We start from the raw sequence: 15,270 nt of genomic DNA on the forward strand, positions 1-15,270 counted from the left end.
CTGATCGTCCAGCCGGAGGGAATTCCTTCTTAGTTCGGAAAACCAACACTCTTTATTTGTATTCCTCTTGTGACAACAGCAATTCAGGACTCTACTTTCCCCTCCTGGATTGAATGTCCTTGAAGCATGTGTCTTACTCATCCATATTACTTTCCCAAGTGCTCAGACCATATTTCTGAGATGAATGAACTCTGATCTTGTAAGTGGTCTGCATCCATGCTTTAGAAGGAGCCAGTTTTGCAAGACCTGCTTCCTATTTGCCACCAGCCTGTGTTTTTGTGCTAACTCAGCATGTGAGGGAAACTTCCTGTTATCTCCAGGAGAAGACCCAGTCTCCTTAGCACGGCCCCCCCAAGCCCTCCCTAATCTTGTCTCTGCCCATGTGTCCCAGTGGCCCCCTTCTTCCCAGTGGCTGGTCATATAAAGCTCCTCTGAAGTTTCCCAAACCTGCTCTGACTCCACCAGCCGCCCTCCCTGGGCTGTGGTCTGTGCTCTTTTCTATTCTGGGATGCCCTGTGGATCCTGCCGTATCAGTCAACAAAGGATGTTGTGGCCATCAAGCCGTCAGCCACTGCAGTTGCCCCTGACTGTGCACCCTGAGGGGATTCAGGGTGGAGAAAACAGGACACTGGCCCCAGATAGTTAAGGTGCACATGGAAGGAATGATTTCAGTGAGCCCAGACTTGCATCTTCCCCATACATAGGAAAGCATGTAATTCATTAACTTGAGGTGTCTGGTTTTCTTTAATTAACAGTAATCTTTTGATATTCTACCTGCTTTTTGGTTTGTCTGCAAAAGCTCCCATACATCCTGGTTCCTCCCTTACCTCTTCCGAGCAGTCCTTCAGAACTATGACAGACTGCCTCCCAGGCTTAAATCCTAAGCAAGGCTGCTGAATAAAACATGATGCTTAACTTTTCGGCTGTGCTTTTTTTTTCCCCCAGTCGACAACCATCTCCTGCTTTGTCTGCTTGTTTCCGGCTTGGCTTACTTTTACTTATTTCATTGCATCTTACTCTTTAAAAAATCTGGCTGAGGGATCACCTCCTCTGGAAATCCTCCTCTGGCCACCGGCCACCTGGCCGGGTTGGGGGCTGTGCCCTGAGCACTTTAGTGCCTTCTGCTCTCACAGCCCTTCCCAGTGCATCTCATCCTCTGTCTGGGTCCTTTTCAGCCACAGGATCTTTGAGCGCAGGGTCCGTCCCTTAGCTTAATGCCTTCAACGCAGCAAAGCCTCAATAAATATTTATGCAATGGACGGATTGTGTTCTGGGAATTCAGCTTAGACAAAATTTTAAAATCCCATTGAAGGTCCCACCTTCCCCCTTGCATCTTTCTACCCTGCACTTCACACAGGACTAGCAGTTCTCCTTTGTATTCGGTTAGAGTTTTATCTTCTTTACAACCTTCCTTAGAAGGGGTCTAGTTAAATGATTTTGCCAAAGCATATTCGTGCATATACAAAAACATATCATGAAGCAGAGTAGTTGCCTACTGCCTCTAAGCAAATATCAACAGAAGCATAGACTGTTTGTGTTAAGATCTTTTTATCCAGGCTGAACATGAATAACTCGAGTCATACAGTGTAGTCGATGCTTCGGGAGTAAATCATGTTAATCCCACTATATTAATAAATAATAGCCAACTTCACTGAGCCTCTACTCTGGACCAGATATTTTCCTAGATCCTGGGGATGAAACTCACCTTTCTCCTGCTCTCATTTTCTGGTTCTCTTTCTCTTTGCAACACAATCTCTCTCTCAGGGGACATACTTTCTGTCACATACTATGCCAGTCTCAGAGATCTATCAGTTAAAAAAAAAAAAAAAAAAAAGAGAGACTTGGTCTCATGGAACTTACAGATGAGATACTTATTATTTACTGAACAATATTAGTCACACATGTATCCCCTAGGCCTAGCCCAATGTCTGGCCGTGAATGCTCGTTAATGAGTGAATGAATGGACGAAAGTATAGAACCATGAGTCAACTAATTTCAAATATTTCTATACATTTCACTTTAGAGCAACCAGCAGCTCTGAAGTGTTTTATTGGTGCATGTGATTTAGGGGCTGTCCTTTCTGACTGGGTGCTGAGTGTTCCAGAGAATCCCTCTAATATTCTCATTTATTTCCCACTATCCTCCTTTTCCTTTTTTCCTTAGTGTGGCAGATAAGTGATAGGTTAGACTCAGAACTAAAGAACCTAATCAAGGTTGCTTTTGTTTTATTTCTTCTCAAACGTCAGAGCCATCTGATATACTTGGTGCTGAGTGTAAGTTTTGGTGTAAGTTTCCCCAAAATTTGGTGTAAGTTTCCCCAAAATTCAGCAGGACCCTGCCAACAGCTAGCTTTGAGGCTTCGTGCCTATGACCGGGGTAGTCACGGATTCAAAAGGCCAAGCGGGGCTGCCCCAGGAGTGACCACTGCAAGCTGACTGCAGACTCATCTGATTTCCTCTGATGGAGAACACAAAACCCTCCTCATTCCCTTACCTCCACTCCCAGCGATCCCTGCAAAGTTTTACTTCATAAAATTCTCCAGAACTGACAGAAATGGTTGCAAGGACAAACTGAGGTAACAGCTGGAGAAAGACTGCTTATGAACTGGAGATGCAAACTGGCCACGGCACTGGGTAATGAGCGACTCCAATCTGGGTAAGAGACTGCGGTCATGCTTATTACAGCCCCACACGCAGACACTGGGGAGAGTGAGACTTTGGCAAGGATTCATCACACAGTATATTAAAACTGTCATTAGTGAAAAATTAATATTACAAAACATTTTAGAGGGGCAGAAACAATCATCTCAGTTTAATAACAGAGGACAGTTCTCATAAATACCCTTTATGTTTTCCTCAAGCAGAAAATGAGGAACAGGCCAGGATTATCAGATCTCACCGTCCTCCTTCCAAACTGCAAATTGCAACTGTTGATCGTTTCATTTCTTTCTTCTTAAATTGGGTCGCGTTGTCAGCTTGTGTGACAGGTCGTGCCTTTCCCTTTATTTAAAAAGACAGAAGAATCCTGGCCTTTGGAGGTAAAGGAATTGCTTCTCATTCGTTGAAAATTATAAGCTTTGAAGATAGATTTTTAGGAAGGCTCTTGCTTCCAATAAACACTGAGTTGTGTTTCCACATCCTTTCCCATGCTTTGAAGGAGAAAAAAGACTTCTGATGCTCACAGCATAATAGGAAAGGCCTTAGGAGTTGAGGAACACTTCCAAAGACACCTCAATTTAACCCTTGGAATTCTTGCACTTCCACAAAGTAGCCAGGGAAATGATCTCACTGACTCTGTTTAAACTTCTTCCTTGATTAAGCATCTAGGATTGTGCTAGGAAGTGAAAGGAGTAATAATGATGATAACATGAAAGAACAAATCTGAAATGTTAAATGGTAAATAAAGTCTTAGACTTGCAGACTATTAGAGTTGAAATCAATTTTAAGGATCTCTTACTTTTTATATACGAAAATGGAAGATCACTCGTTTTGCTCAGAGTCATTGGGAGTAGAGACTTGGGACAAGAAACTAGGACTTTTGATTATTTAGAGAAGGGGTTGGAGACTCAGAAGGGAGTCAAGGCAAACAGAGGGAAGCCATTAATAAATAACACAAAGAAATCTAAAACAATAATATGAGACATTATATAACCAAGTGGAAGAATATGTGATACAAGTAAAAGAGCTGGGACTTCAGAGCAGGGTGAGAACTGATGACATTGAAACTGAAGCTCCGCAGAAGTGGAATTTGAGTTTCGGTTGAGGATGGTTAGGGTGGGATAAGACAGACGGTAAGGAAGGAGGCTAGTCTAGATTTGATGAATGAAGGATTAGTCAAAATCAAATGACCACAGACACAGAAAAACACTTAGAATAGGAATCAACAGAATATAGGTGGGAGATAGTAAAGGGTCATGCCCAGTGGAGAAGGGGATCTCTGTTGGGAGACAAATTTGATAGATGATGTAGCTTTCACTCCTCTCTTGTGCCAGGCCCTGGGAGCGAAAGTACAGGGATGAGTATTTGAGTTCCTGAAGCATTAACATTCAAATGTCAGACGTGCAACCAGAACCCAGCTCTCCTAAATTCTCGCTTAAGAACTTTCCAAAGAAGCAAATAGCTTGCAACTGTCCCCTCTGGTGGTGAGTGTATGTGGATTTTCCACTGCATAGTTTAAACATAGATTCATGTTCACTAACATAGATAAAGCATGTCTCAGTATGGGAAACCATCAATCAATTGTAAAAATATATTAAAAAAAGGAAACACCAAGATGACAGTGATGGTAGTGGTGGTCTGGATAGCCCAAGGGGAGAGATTAGAAGTAAATACAATTGAAATAAAAACTGAGAACGTTTGGGAGGTGGAGGCGGTTCCTCAGGCCTCATGTTTTATCTGCCTGCTAATACCGTTCCCTAAAATCACAAGGAATTCACTTTGGTCAGAAATTCCAAGATTTTTTCCCAAGTGAGCAGGCTCATTGCCCCTGCTTCCCCTCTCCCATCTATAGCTTTCTTCTCTGCTGCTAAATGATGTGGCAAATGGACATCTCTGCAACAGCACAGGAAAGGAAAAAACTTACTCGTTTCTGATTTATGCATTGCATCTTCATGCTCCGAGGCACAGATAATTTGGGAGTGGCTGGAAATGAAAAAGAAAGAATTTAAAGTCATGCAGGGATTTGATAAACCATTGGATTCAAAGTTGTATGTGTGACTTTGGAAATAATTAATTTCCCAAATCCTTATTTTCAAACAGAGGTCATTAGTCTAGTGGTGTGTAAGTGACCCCTTGATGGTCAGTGAAGCTCTCAGGGTGTGGGACGTTGGGTGGGCAACCAGGCATTACATGACCTTTCACTTCAACGTCCAAAGGGAGCAGAGGCCATTCTAAGAGCCTTCCTTCCAGGGAAGGAAAGAACTTTGTCCTGGGAGTGAGAAGCCCTGGGTCCTAATTCCAGTGCAGTCTTCCATGTACAACGATTCATCCTTGGACTTCCCACCCTAGGGCTGGCGTGTAAGATGTGTCAACTAACGTGTGACTGACGGGATAACAAGTGGAACTTTGTGCATGTGCCTCTCTGGGTCTCAGTTTTCTCTGCTGGAAAATGAAATCATCCTTGTTGGTTATCTTTACTGCACTAAAATCCTATGACTTAAGCTTTGTGAAATTTGAGCTTATTTTATTTAATTATCATTTTGACTCACTCTGATAAAAATGTTATTTGTGGCCTGTGATGTATAAATTGAAAAAGCTGTCTACTGGTTTGTTCATGATGAAAATTCTGATTAGAGCATCCTCTATTTTTAAAAAATCATATATATGAGATTATCATATTAACTGAGGTAAGTCAGAGAGAGAAAGACAAGTATCGTATGGTGTCACTTACTTGTGGAGTCTAAAAAAATTATACAAATGAACCTTTTTACAAAAACAGAAATAGACTCACAGACATAGAAAAAAAAACTTATGGTTACCAGAGGGGACAGTTTGGGGGCGTAGGCGTGGAGAGATAAATTAGGAGTTTTGGATTAACATATACACACTACTATATGCAAAATAGGTAAACAACAAGGACCTACTGTATAGCACAGGGAACTATACTCAATATCTTGTAATAACCTATAATGGAAAAGAATCTGAAAAAGAATATATATATATGTATGTGTATATATGTATATTCAGGTCCCCATGAATGGACTCTCCCAGGATTCTTTCTTTGACCTACTTCCCTTCCCATTCTAGCAGAGCTCATCCACTCCCATGGTTTTAACTGATTAATCACAAATCTGACATCTCCAATTCAGACATTCATCCAATAAATGTGTGAGGAACACCTAAGATGTGTAAGCAAACTGCTCGGGGATAAATTATTGAGCAAAATATACATGATTTGGGCCCTGATTTTGAAAAGAGTCTTTTGGAGAAGACAGGTAATCAAGTACTCAAGAAACAGTTAGATAAAAATTACAGTAAGAGCAATGAAGAAAAAATAGAGAAGAAACGTTAGTTTTTCTGAATTAAGTAAAGCAGGAATTATATCAGAATGTTTTTTTCCTCCTCATTTAACAATTTGCCATTCATGCAGAATATATATATGTGTATATATATATATATATATATATATATATGTAAAGTTTAAAGGTACTATTTCCTATTTGTCTTAATGCAAATGCTCTGAAGTTAAACTGGTGACTTAAAAAATCTTTTGTTAACCTTGTCCAAACTCATGTCAATACAGAATTACTGTTTGGCCAATGAAACAATTCTATAAAGACTTTTTCAGCTAGTTTGCTGAGATCTGAGAGCCAATTTTTTCCTTCAGCCTTCTGATGTCTCTCTCTCTTTCCCTCTTTTTTTTTTTTTTTTTGAGGCTTCTACTAGGGGTTGTTGGTCATATGTGTAAGTGAACTTGTGTTAATCATGCCACTGGAGGCTCTTTTTACTGAGGAGGAACAAGTATGCCTCTTTGCAATTTGGACCACATCAAACAAGATGATGGTGTTAGAAAGATGCTGAAAATGAGTAACACTGTCATATATACTGAACCATGCAGGACCCCACTAGAATGCAGGAGTTTTAGCTGCATGTGGTCACTAAGATTCATCAAGTATTTATTGAGGACGTACTAAATTCTAGTACTATACTGGGGGCTAGGAAGAAAAAGATGAACACATATTTTGTCCTTACAAAGCTAGAATAAACAATAGATGGCTTGTGAGAACAGACAGATCATCAAATCCTGATCATTTGTGAAGACACAGGGGAAAGTGATGTTAGCCCAACGGTCAGTTAACATCCAGTGTGAGAAACTTGGGAAATTCAGTCCTCTGTCCCTTCACAGGGAGACATGGAAACTTTCTTCTGTTTATTGTCAAAAGTTGCCCAATCCTCTTCCTCATCTTTGGGGTCTCCCTTCATTCTTTTCTCTTCATGAGGTCTTCCCTGACTGGCTGGATGAGGTACCAGCTCCATATAGATCTTTCACACCAGCCCACACGCAACTTTCACCCTTCCTTCCTCCCTTCCTTCCTTCCTCAGTCACATTTCTTCTTCAGATTGATTAGCTTGTCCAATCCTTTGTTCAATTCCTATCTTTTGTCCAATCCTTTGTTCAATTCCTATCTTTCATCAGTGGTTAGTTAGCTTCACTTTGTTTTTTTTGAACTTTAGAGCTGTACTGAAAGTTTCCGACTCCAAGAAACCTGAGTGTGAAAGGTATGCCTGTCTGTGTTTGGTTTGTATTGCATCCAGCATATTATATGAGACAAACAAATCATAGTTGATACTTAATATTGATACTATTATGCTCACATTCAGAATAAGGCTCAGAATGTAATCATGATCTATCACTTGCAACCATGTACTATTTTTTAGACCATGGGCTAAGTGATTTTTATATTTGATCTCATTTAAATATTCTGACAACCCTATGAGGGAATTATCTCCATTTTACAGATGATAACAAAGTATCTACTACAAAATACCTCACAGGGTTATTTCATTTTGCAGAGCAAAATGATTATATATATATATATATATATATATATATATATATATATGGACACATGCACACACATATACGGTTTTGAAAAAACAGATGTTAATTATTAATTCGTAGGGGAAAATTTGATGTCTCACGTTGTTAACTTTTTTGGGTTTAAGAGTTAAAAACTAACTTCCAAATGTAAATGTTAACTTGTGAAAACCTTAGGCCCTATACACTTGCTCAGTTAGCCTCTGCAGCATTCTGTCAGAAGGCACCAGGCCTGCTGAGCGTCAGTGGAGGTAGGTGTGGAGGAAAGAGGTTTTGGACCTTGAATGTAGGGACTGAGAGGGCACTGAGCAACCATTTGTGGACTTCAGAGAAGTGGACCCAAGCACCCGCTTCACCACCCTGTCTTAGCTTAGCGCTGGAGGCAGACAGCCCTTCCCCAAGTTCATAGTTTAAAAATCAATGGAGTAGCAGCTTTTTCTGCTTACCATGCTTTTGTTTCATTCCACACTTTCCTGTTTATTTAATTTCATTGGCTTTTGGTCAGAAATTGACTGTGTAAAATATTTGGAATAGAAAGTAAAGCGGAACACTGAAAATGCAAGGGGACGGGATATAAACAGTGAACATAATATCCTTGGCCAGTGACTTCTTGTCTCCTCTGTTTCCTTAGCAGTGACGCAGATTCTCAGCACACTCTCAGAGGCCTGAGCAAGCCCTGCTTACAGAAGTCATATAGTCCTCCATTTGCAGGATCCTCGTTTCCAGGGAAATGGAAATTGGGCCAAAAATAGAAATGATGCCCATTTGCAGAATCCTAAAGGAAACAGAGAAACTGGCAACAATGGACAAGCCACTCTCATGGGCTCTTTTTTTCCAGATAAACATGCCTTAATTTAAGAATCATCCTTGTTATAATATTAATTGCTTCAATACAATTTTCAAACTTACATATTACTTTAAAGTGATTAGGCAAGGCTTAGAAGAAACAATTTTTTCCATTTAATTAAATAACAAAAATGCCAGACCAATTATTAAACAAATTAATGGAAAGGTCAGAGGATTTATGTTGCAAATTTAACACATTTGAATATCTCCCCTCTAAAAGCTCATTGTTGGGATGATTTTGTACAAACATCCATAAAATGTTTTCCTTTACAGAAATGCTTTCCCTTCCTATCCGTGGAATGTGTTGTTCCAAGTCTGGTGGGAAGGTCCCAGGAAGCAAGAGTTACTGAGAGACTGCCCAGTTCCTTACTTTCCAGCTTGTCGGGGAATGTTGGCAAGTGATCTTCTTAACATAGGATAAGTCTAAGCCTTTGGTAGGCAAACAAGGAAGAAAAGTGGTATTAGAAAGAGAAAAAATGAAAAAAGAAATGAGGCACTTCAGGTGCCCAGGTGAAGTGTTGTGTTTTTACTGTCAACACCTTACAACTCTCCCTCAGTGTTGGAAAGGAAATTTACAATGACTACTTTGAAATGACCCAAAAAATGTTTTTCACCACGAGGAAGTCTAATTTTTGTTATGTTAATATGACAAGATGACTTAGCACAACACAACAACACACAATTAACTACTTCTTCGATTGTAGAGCACATACTTCAGCCTAAAATGCACACTGAATCCATGAAGCCACTTGAGAACAGCAGGGAGACTGCATGCCCGGCTAAACCATACCCCCTAAAACAATGGTGAGTCAGTTCTTCAAAATGGAATTGATCTGATCATTATGCTGCTAGCAATTCTGTGGTGATGTCAAGGCTAGTAACAGAAAAGGAAACACACACACACACACACACACACACACACAAAGAAAACAAAACAGTATTTTGTGTTAAATAAGTAATGGCTGTTTACATAAAAAGTAGTTGGCTGGAGCAGTGGAGTGTCGTGGCACTTCTTTTCAGACCTGGAGGACGTTTCAGGGAGCAGAGAAAGGGCATTTACTGGGAACTGTTCACTATCCATCCTGTTACAGGCACCAAATCCTGTTCCAATGGCAGAACTGGTGGGCGATATGGTGAGATGCGCATGTGCCCGAGTCCTGTGGTGAGACAACTGGGATTGGGTCCTCTGGCCAACTCTGTGGCCTTGGACTGATTACTTAACCTGTCTGAATCTCAGTTTTCTCATCTTTAAAATGGAGATAACAGTACACACTTAATAGGTTGTATGTATGAAACAATGTGTGCTTAAAACATTCAGAACACTGATATTTATAGTGATAATGATACTAGTTGTTATAATAATTATTTTATCTTTTCATCTGATGATTGGCTAGAGACTCTTTCCATGTGAGTGCCAAGGAATAAGAGTGGATAATATTAATACGGCAGCTCATTCCAGATAATAAGTGTGTGAGTATCAAATCATTGCAGTCTAGTATTTTTTGCCACAAGTTTCTGGACAAATATCATGAAGCATTATCCTAAAGCTGGTTGTAATTTCCCATAGGAATATTATTATAATTTAATTCCACAAATGTGAATTGAATACCATTATGTCATAGGCGTTGCACCAGGGGCTGGCAAGGTACAAGGAGGAATAAGATGATGCTTTTCTACCCCAATTCCCACCCACAGCCACTAGATTCACAATCAAATGAGCAGAGCAGGGCCAGAAACTAGTAATCTTAATACAAGTAGGATTCTTGCCAGTGGGATCAAGAGCCCATGGCTGGTGCTAGAGTCAGTCTGCCTGGGTTTGAATCCCAGCTTTATTTCTTAAGACATGCATCTTCTGCATTTCTGCATCTTGTTTTCCTCTGTAAAACTGGGATTAATAAAACCTTCATTATGAGGAATATTGGGAGGATTAAATGAGGGGATCAATCGTAGTGTTTAGCATTAGGGCTCGTCACATAGTAAACCCCCAACACATTAGATTTACCATTTCAATTCAGCTGGAGCACAGAGAAAATACCAATACATTATGATGGAGGGAATAGGGAAGGTTCTTTAGATGTTGTTACTGTTGTTGTTTTTTAAGTTAGATATGGTAGGATTTTGATTAATGGAGGAAGAGAGACCAAAGGAGTGAGAGAAAGTGAGAGACAGACAGAGACAGAGAGAGAGACAGAAAAGAGAAGACAATGAAAGGGACTCCCAGGCAGAGGGACTGTCCCAGAATGGAGAGCGTACTGCCTAGTGAGGGAATAGAAAATATTTGGGAAGCTGGACCGGCCAGGAGGGGCAGCAGGTAGTTTGGGTCAGAACACAGAAACCTCCTTCAGTGTACACACTAAGGTTGCTTTCCTGTCCAAAGATTCAGCTTTAATAAACGAGAGCTTTGTGCTAGACAAAGGAAAGATAATACAACTATAAACCTATAATTATTTAAAATACCAAAACATACTGCCAAGTATATATTTACACCCATGTTATCTAAAACTATACCAATGATTAAATAAGAAGACATAGGGGACTTTCCTGGTGGCGCAGTGGTTAAGAATCCGCCTGCCAATGCAAGGGACACAGGTTCAAGCCCTGGTCCGGGAAGATCCCACATGCCACGGAGCAACAAAGCCCGTGCGCCACAACTACTGAGCCTGTGCTCTAGAGCCCATGAGCCACAACCACTGAGTCAGCGTGCCTAGAGTCCGTGCTTCACAACAAGAGAAGCCACCGCAATGAGAAACCCGTGCACCACAACAAAGAGGAGCCCCCGCTTGCCGCAACTAGGGAAACCCACGCGCAGCAACGAAGACCCAACGCAGCCAAAAATAAATTAATTAATTAAAAAAAAAAAAAAAAAAGAAGGGCTTCCCTGGTGGTTCAGTGGTTGAGAGTCCGCCTGCTAATGCAGGGGACACGGGTTCGTGCCCCGGTCTGGGAAGATCCCACATGCTGCGGAGCGGCTGGGCCCGTGAGTCATGGCCGCTGAGCCTGCGCGTCTGGAGCCTGTGCTCCGCAACGGGAGAGGCCACAACAGTGAGAGGCCCGCGTACCACCAAAAAAAAAAAAAAAGAAGACAGAAAATATTATGATATACTGAATAGGTAAAACAATACCAACAATGAATAGAACTAATCCTAGTGCTAATATTAAGAAGGATTTAATGAGAGTTTGCCTCTGTAGAATTTAAAAGGACTTTGCCAGGTATGATTTGCACATTGTGTAAAAGTGGCCTGTGACATTTTAATGGCAGAATTCGTAATCATTCATTTGATTTGAGACATATCCTCAAAGATGGGATCTCAAATCACTTGCTTCACAGTAGCCAGTAAAGAGTGAAACTGCTGGGTCATAGGAGCATTCTATGTTTCACGGAATTGTCTATTTCCTAAAGCGGCTGCACCATTTTACAACCCCACTAGCAATGTATGAGGGTTCCACTTTCCCTACATCCTCACCCACATTAGTAGTTGTCCATCTTTTTTTATTATAGCTATCCTTTAAAATAGTATCTCATTATGGTTCTAATTTGTATATCCCTAATAGCCAATGATGTTGAGCATCTTTTCACGTGCTTATTGGTCATTTCTATATCTTCTTTAGAGGAATGTCTATACAAATTTGCCCATTTAAAAACTGGGCTGTCTTTTTACGGTTGAGTTGTAAGGCTTTTAAAAGAATGCATTGTGGATATAAATCCCTTATCTGGTATACGATTTGAAAACATTTTCTCCAATTCTGTGCATTCTTTTCACTTTCTTAATAATTTAAAAATTTTGATGATGTCAATTTATCTATTTTGTTTGGTCGCTTGTGCTTCTGATGTCTTATCTAGAAAAATCACTGCCTAATACACAGTCATGGAGATTTATGCTTATGCTTCTTTTCTAAGGGTTTTATAGTTCTAGATCTTACAGTTAGGTCTACACATTTTGAGTTAATTTTTGTACAGGATACAAAGCAGGAGTCCAACTTCTTTTGCAGGTGAATATTCAGCTGTCCCAGCATCACTTGTTGAAAAATCTTTTCTTGGTACCCTTATCAAAAGTCAATTGACAATATATGAATGGGAGGTTTTATTTCCTGTTTCTTTATTCTTTTTCATACACACACACACACACACACACACAACACACACACACACACACATACACACACCCTACTATGCCAGTACCATGTGGCCTTTTTTTTTTGGCTGCTTCGGGTCTTTGTTGCTGTGCACAGGCTTTTTCTAGTTGCGGCAAGCGGGGGCTACTCTTCGTTGCGGTGCGCGGGCCTCTCACTGCAGTGGCTTCTCTTGTTGCTGAGCACGGGCTCCAGGCACGCGGGCGTCAGCAGTTGTAGCATGTGGACTCAGTAGTTGTAGCTCACAGAATCTAGAGCACAGGCTCAGATGTTGTGGCACACGGTCTTAGTTGCTCCGCGGCATGTGGGATCCTCCCGGACTAGGGCTTGAATCCGTCCCCTGCATTGGCAGATAGATTCTTAACCACGGTGCCACCAGGGAAGCCCAAAGCAGCTAGCTTAATGCTAAATCGTTGTTCTTTAAAGGAGCAAAAAGGATTTTCTTAGAAAAACAGAGTAACCACACTTGGTATTCTTTAAATGTAAAAATTCAGTGTTAATTCTACTTTGGAAATTAAGTTTATTCTTCATATTAATATCACCTAAATTTGTACTTTGTCATTATACATTTGTAATTCCATGTGCTTTCACATTGACTTGGGTATCTTCACAAACATCCAAAGAAGCATCATTTTTAAAAAATCATGAACATTTTATTTTTAAAAATTTCCCTTTAGGTCTGCAAAGAAATAATACTGCCTCAGAAGATCACTTTTTTTAAAATTTATTTATTTTTTTATACAGCAGGTTCTTATTAGTCATCCATTTTATACATATTAGTGTATACAATGTCAATTGTATGTCAATCCCAATCTCCCAAATTCATCACACCACCACCGCTCCCCACTACTGCTTTCCCCTCTTGGTGTCCATAAGTTTGTTCTCTACATCTGTGTCTCAATTTCTGCCCTGCAAACCGGTTCATCTGTACCATTTTTCTAGATTCCACATGTGTGCATTAATCTATGATATTTGTTTCTGTCTTTCTCACTTACTTCACTCTGTATGACAGTCTCTAGATTCATCCACATCTCTACAAATGACCCAATTTCATTCCTTTTTATGGCTGAGTAATATTCGACTGTATATATGTACCACATCTTCTTTATCCATTCGTCTGCTGATGGGCATTTTGCTTGCCTCCATGACCTGACTAATGTAAATAGTGCTGCAATGCACATCGGGGTGCATGTGTCTTTCTGAATTCTGGTTTTCGCTGGGTATATGCCCAGTAGTGGGATTGCTGGGTCATATGGTAATTCTATTTTTAGTTTTTTAAGGAACCTCCATACTGTTCTCCATAGTGGCTGTATCAATTTACATTCCCACCAACAGTGCAAGAGGGTTCCCTTTTCTCCACACCCTCTCCAGCATTTGTTGTTTCTAGATTTTCTGATGATGCCCATTCTAACTGGTGTGAGGTGATACCTCATTGTAGTTTTGATTTGCATTTCTCTAATAATTAGTAATGTTGAGCAGCTTTTCATGTGCTTCTTGGCCATCTGTATGTCTTCCTTAGAGAAATGTCTATTTAGGTCTTCTGTCCATTTTTGGATTGGGTTGTTTGGTTTTTTAATATTGAGCTGCATGAGCTGCTTATAAATTTTGGAGATTAATCCTTTGTCTGTTGCTTTGTTTGCAAATATTTTCTCCCATTCTGAGGGTTGTCTTTTGGTCTTGTTTATGGTTTCCTTTGCTTTGCAAAAGCTTTTAAGTTTCATTAGGTCCCATTTGTTTATTTTTGTTTTTATTTCCATTACTCTAGGAGGTGGGTCAAAAAGGATCTTGCTGTGATTTATGTCAAAGAGTGTTCTTCCTATGTTTTCCTCTAAGAGTTTTACAGTGTCTGGCCTTACATTTAGGTCTTTAATCCATTTTCACTTTATTTTTGTGTATGGTGTTAGGAAGTGTTCTAATTTCATTCTTTTACATGTAGCCGTCCAGTTTTCCCAGCACCACTTACTGAAGGGCTGTCTTTTCTCCATTGTATATTTTTGCCATCTTTATCAAAGACAAGGTGACCATATGTGCGTGGGTTTATCTCTGGGCTTTCTATCCTGTTCCATTGATCTATATTTCTGTTTTTGTGCCAGTACCATACTGTCTTGATTAACGTAGCTCTGTAATATAATCTGAAGTCAGGGAGCCTGATTACTCCAGCTCCATTTTCCTTTCTCAAGATTGCTTTGGTTATTTGGGGTCTTTTATGTTTCCATACAAATTGCAAAACTTTTTGTTCTAGTTCTCTGAAAAATACCATTGGTAGTTTGATAGGGATTGCATTGAATCTGTAGATTGCTTTGGGTAGTATAGTCATTTTCACAATATTGATTCTTCCAATCCAAGAACATGGTATATCTCTCCATCTGTTGGTATCATCTTTAATTTCTTTCATCAGTACCTTATAGTTTTCTGCATAAAGGTCTTTTGTTTCCCTAGGTAGGTTTATTCCTATGTATTTTATTCTTTTTGTTGCAATGATAAATGGGAGTGTTTCCTTAATTTCTCTTTCAGATTTTTCATCATTAGTGTATAGGAATGCAAGAGATTTCTGGGCATTAATTTTGTAACCTGCAACTTTACCAAATTCATTGATTAGCTCTAGTAGTTTTCTGGTGGCATCTTTAGGATTCTCTATGTATATTATGTCATCTGCAAACAGTGACAGTTTCACTTCTTCTTTTCCAATTTGAATTCCTTTTATTTCTTTTTCTTCTCTGATTGCCATGGCTAGGACTTCCAAAACTATGTTGAATA

The sequence above is a fragment of the Lagenorhynchus albirostris genome, chromosome 16 (assembly GCF_949774975.1).
Source record: "Lagenorhynchus albirostris chromosome 16, mLagAlb1.1, whole genome shotgun sequence".
Classification (NCBI taxonomy): Eukaryota; Metazoa; Chordata; class Mammalia; order Artiodactyla; family Delphinidae; genus Lagenorhynchus; species Lagenorhynchus albirostris.